The sequence below is a fragment of the Artemia sp. Qi Xiang Cuo genome, chromosome 9, assembly GCF_049724085.1.
Source record: "Artemia sp. Qi Xiang Cuo chromosome 9, ASM4972408v1, whole genome shotgun sequence".
In the NCBI taxonomy this organism is placed as follows: domain Eukaryota; kingdom Metazoa; phylum Arthropoda; class Branchiopoda; order Anostraca; family Artemiidae; genus Artemia; species Artemia sp. Qi Xiang Cuo.
The window spans coordinates 56,034,392-56,039,842 of record NC_142802.1 but is presented as its reverse complement, the minus strand read 5'-3'; positions in this window follow the sequence as shown (position 1 = coordinate 56,039,842).

Genomic DNA, 5,451 nt, shown 5'->3' with positions numbered 1-5,451 from the left:
GTTGAGGAGGGGACAGCCCTTTTCTTATACGGAATAATTTCTCTTCGTTTAAAGTTTTAATGTCGCTCCTTACTTTCAGTTTAAAAAAACTTGTTTTTTATTTAATTTTTGAATGTTTTTGAGTTAATGCAGGTTTTTATTTTGGATCACCGTACATAAATGATTAAAAAAAAATTTGCATATTCATTTTACTTTTATTTGGTTAAATGGCTTTCTCGACAGTTGTTTAGTTTTATTTACGAAAGATTTTATTAGTAATAAATATACGTAACTTACGAATTAACTTACGTAACGAACTTCTATATTCATATATTTTTGATACGTATATTAGGGGGTCGCCCCCTATTCATTACCTCGCTCTTTACGCTAAAGTTCGAATGTTGTTCCAATTCTTTAAAAATGACCTCTTAATCACAAAGGCTGTTAATTAGAATAAATATCTCTTATGAAAATACTAAAAAATCTTTGGCTTAAAGAGTGAGGTATTGACTAGGAGGGGGGGGGGCGGACCCAATCATATACGTAATAATTTTTTTTCGTTTTAAATTTTGATGTTGCTCCTTACTTTCAGTTGAAAAACTTTTTTTGTATTTGATTTCTGATCGTTTTTTTTTAAATAATACTGGGATATCCCGCATCCCTTCATAGCAATGTCCCTTCCCCCATGAAAACTTGGAAAGATCCTCCCACATAACCCCCGACCCCCCCCCCTACAACCAGAAAAAATCCTCCTCAAAACGTCTGTATACTTCCCAATAACCAATAGGCCTACTATATATAAACATTGGGTAAAGTTCATAACTTTCAGCCCTTCCCCCGGGGACTTTGGGGGATTAAATTCCTAAATGACATAGTTATTATATTTTCGACCATGCTGAACAAACTGGCCATCTCAAAATTTTGATCGAATGACTTTGGGAAAAAAATGAGCGTGGGAGGGCGCCTAGTTTCCCTCAATTTTTTAGGTCACTTAAAAAGGGTCCTAGAACTTTTAATTTTCGTTCGAATGAGCCCTCTCACGATATTCTAGGACCACTAGGTCGATACAATCACCCCTGTGGGAAAAAACAAACAAAAAAACAAATGAACACGCATCCGTTATCTTTCTTCTTGCAAAAAATACAAAATTCCACATTTTTGCAGGTAGGAGCTTGATACCTCTACAGTAGAGTTCTCTAATACGCTGAATCTGATGGTGCGATTTTCATTAAGGTTCTATAACTTTTAGGGGATGTTTCCCTCTTTTTGCGAAAATCAGGCAAATTTTCTCAGGCGCGTAACTTTTAATGGGTAGGACTAAACTTGATAAATTTTATGTATTTGAAATTAGAATTAAAATCTAATTCTTTTGATGTATCTATTGGTATCAAAATTCCGTTTTCTAGAGTTTCGGTTACTATTGAGCCAGGTCGCTCCTTACTTACAGTTCGTTACCACGAACTATTTGATTGTACGAAAAGAATTATGACAATCTTGATTTGGGGTTAGATTAGGAAATTGCGTCAAACTAAAAATTGATCTAGACGTCGATCTGATAAGCATCATCGTACTGCTAAATTCGCAAAGGATTTTAAAATCAAAATTAACCGGCTTTTTAAATTTTAAAATTAGACTAACTATTAATATTCCCTTTGGTAGGATATTACATCCTGATTCAAATAGCGATTAAAGTAACGTCATAATCAGAACCCTACATGATATTTTTGTTGGCGTGCGGGACGGAGGGACTCAGCAAAAATGAATTCCCTTCTAGACTTTTCGTTTCATTATACATTTGAAAAGAATATTTTAATGAAATTCACTATATTTCGAGCTCAGAGTTGGGGAGGGGGGTGTAAATCTAACGGTAATCCTGCTTACGGCCAAATCTCAATTGAACCCCGTAAGATTTTTTTGCCTCCTGGATTTTGAAAAACACTTTTTTGATAATTTCATTGAAAAATAGATTTTGGTTTTGTATTTCAATTGATAAAATCTAAAAAAAATATCCTCCCCCTAGGTTTTGAGAAGTAAAGTTTTGCCCCTCCCACTAAATATTCGTGAATTGACGCCAAGTGTCAGTGTTAGCGTGGATTGTCAGTGTTACCATGCAAAAATGGGATTTTTTTTTGAAAATATGTAACAAAAAATGCAATTTAGTTGTTGAGGTAAGGGTTTTCGTCTAGCTAAGAGTTTTTGAAGATGGCAGTTACTATTTCCTTTTCTCGCCCTTTTTAGGTTAAAGCTGCTGTTGCAACCATGACGTACAAATCACCTGGTGGAATAAATGTTTGAAAGTTTTTGTGTTCGCTTTGGAGTATAGAGGACATTCTCATGCATAAATTGGATATGAACTTAGGCAAAATGTATTTAAGAAAAACCCTTAGCCAAGGGGTTTGACACTGGTGTTTCTGTGGTGTACTTTTTATTTCAATTGGACGTTATTTTTGAGGGATGCTGGGCTTTTTTTAATTTAAAAAATAAATATCCGAAAACTTCAAATCACGTGAAGTCGAACCGGAATGAAAAACACTATTTTCAAAATACTATTAAATGTGAACTATCATTCACAAGACGGTTTCTCAAAAAAAAAACCTTTTAAACTTGGGCCTCGGGCTCTGATTCACTCTTTGTGCCTTGGTTCTCCCTTTACAAGCTACTTCTGGCACTATGGTGCACCAGCCACCTGATGGTATAAATAATCCTAGATTTTTATGTTCATTTTGTATAGTGAACTTTCTCATATATAGTTTAGTATGGACTTAGCCCAACCGACCTCAAGAATATGGTTAAATATTCGTCTCCGAAAGAATTGCCAATTCTTTTAGTCAATTTTTATTCTTAGGGGAATATCCTTAGGGGAATATCCTTGTTAATGTACAAAGATGAGAGACATTTAATTGCTTTGACGTAAATTGTCAGGCAACATAAATAGTGGACTTTTTCTAATCATGCTATGAAAGACTCATTTCTGTCTACATTTAAGATGAGATAACGGGAAATAATATACTCAGCCAGTATCTTAATTTATGCTGACTGGCATAAATTTAATTTTTATTAATTATATTATATTAATTTTTTATATTAATTGTTTTTTTTGTGCTTTGATTATATTAATTTTTTTGTGCTTCATAATAAAATTAAATTTCACTGGTTGTTATCCTAACCAGATTTGCGGCTGTGTTCTTTATTAATTTGGAGTTTATTACTATGAAAAGGGGGGGGAGTTAAGCTACTCTTTCTTCAGATCCTAAACAAATCCTAAAATTGTGGAAAAATATTGGTTGGATCTATCCAGTGACGTAGCAGGGGGTGCGGGGTTATGAACCGTCTCAGACAGGACTATCCAGAAGGTGGTACGGGGAGAAGAAAAGAAGAGCACAAAAAGAGCGAAGAGTCACTTTTAAGTATATTAAGAGCACGGAAGACCGAGCTTCAATTTGTGAGGACATTGTAACAACCATTAGAAGCGTTGGAGAAGATCATGAGTATGAGTTCAGAAGTGAAAGCTGTTGGTACCAAAGCTACATGTTCTGCTGTGGAATTCTCAAGCTCTCGTGACCAAGCTTTGTCAGGTTAAACCAAGTTGCCAATTCCAATACAACCCTATAATTCGAAGTCGAAGGAGGCGAAGGACCGTCGAACTATATGGACCAGAAGGACTGGACCAGAAAAGTCTCAGCAGTGATAGCTGCAACCTAGTAAAGAGCCCTAGCACAGCCCGTAGTAAGTGGAACCTTAAAAAGGCGCTTTGAAAAAAAAATCTAGGGGAATATCCTTAGGGGAATATCCTTAGGGGAATATCCTTGTTAATGTACAAAGATGAGAGACATCTAATTGCTTTGACGTAAATTGTCAGGCAACATAAATAGTGGACTTTTTCTAATCATGCTATGAAAGACTCATTTCTGTCTACATTTAAGATGAGATAACGGGAAATAATATACTCAGCCAGTATCTTAATTTATGCTGACTGGCATAAATTTAATTTTTATTAATTATATTCTATTAATTTTTTATATTAATTGTTTTTTTTGTGCTTTGATTATATTAATTTTTTTGTGCTTCATAATAAAATTAAATTTCACTGGTGGTTATCCTAACCAGATTTGCGGCTGTGTTCTTTATTAATTTGGAGTTTATTACTATGAAAAGGGGGGAGTTAAGCTACTCTTTCTTCAGATCCTAAACAAATCCTAAAATTGTGGAAAAATATTGGTTGGATCTATCCAGTGACGTAGCAGGGGGTGCGGGGTTATGAACCGTCTCAGACAGGACTATCCAGAAGGTGGTACGGGGAGAAGAAAAGAAGAGCACAAAAAGAGCGAAGAGTCACTTTTAAGTATATTAAGAGCACGGAAGACCGAGCTTCAATTTGTGAGGACATTGTAACAACCATTAGAAGCGTTGGAGAAGATCATGAGTATGAGTTCAGAAGTGAAAGCTGTTGGTACCAAAGCTACATGTTCTGCTGTGGAATTCTCAAGCTCTCGTGACCAAGCTTTGTCAGGTTAAACCAAGTTGCCAATTCCAATACAACCCTATAATTCGAAGTCGAAGGAGGCGAAGGACCGTCGAACTATATGGACCAGAAGGACTGGACCAGAAAAGTCTCAGCAGTGATAGCTGCAACCTAGTAAAGAGCCCTAGCACAGCCCGTAGTAAGTGGAACAGTAAAAAGGCGCTTTGAAAAAAAAATCTCTAGTGAGAAAGGATTGCAAATTGAAGCCAATTTAGGGACGGCAAGTTTATTTCAGCTAGCTTACCGCCAGAGCCTTAAATTTCACACTCTATTCTACACACTAACTGACGACAATTCGTGCGGCCCCGAACCAAATGAAAATGCCTGCCTTACACCACCCCACACTCCGATCAAGTATCGACCTACCACCTACACTTAAAATCCCAGACTCTATTCTACACACTAACTCACGACAATTCACATGGCCTAAACCCAACTGAAAAAACCTGCCTTCCCACACTCCATTAAAATATCGATCCTTCCTATTCCATGCCATATCTATCCCTCTTTTCATACTGCAGTCTATTCAAAGATATTTGATATCTGCGTGCACTCGGGCAGGCTTCTATATATGGATCCTTTATATGGATTAAATAGATAAAAAAAAAGTTTTTTAAGCTGAAAGTAAGGAGCGACATTAAAACTTAAAACGAACAGAAATTATTCCGTATATAAAAGGGGCTGTCCCCTCCTCAACGCCTTGCTCTTTACGCTAAAGTTTTTTATTGTTTTGGGAAATATAGTTGTGAGAAAGATTCAATATTTTAAATCAAAATCCAAGTCTTTTGATGTAACTATTGGTATCAAAATTTCGCTTTTTAGAGTTTCGGTTAATATTGAACCGGGTCGCCCCTTACTTACAGTTCGTTAGCACGAACTGTTTTATTCTCATAATCGTTTGTCTTCTAAACCCAGACAGTTTATTGTCGTTTCATACTGCAATCTTTTCA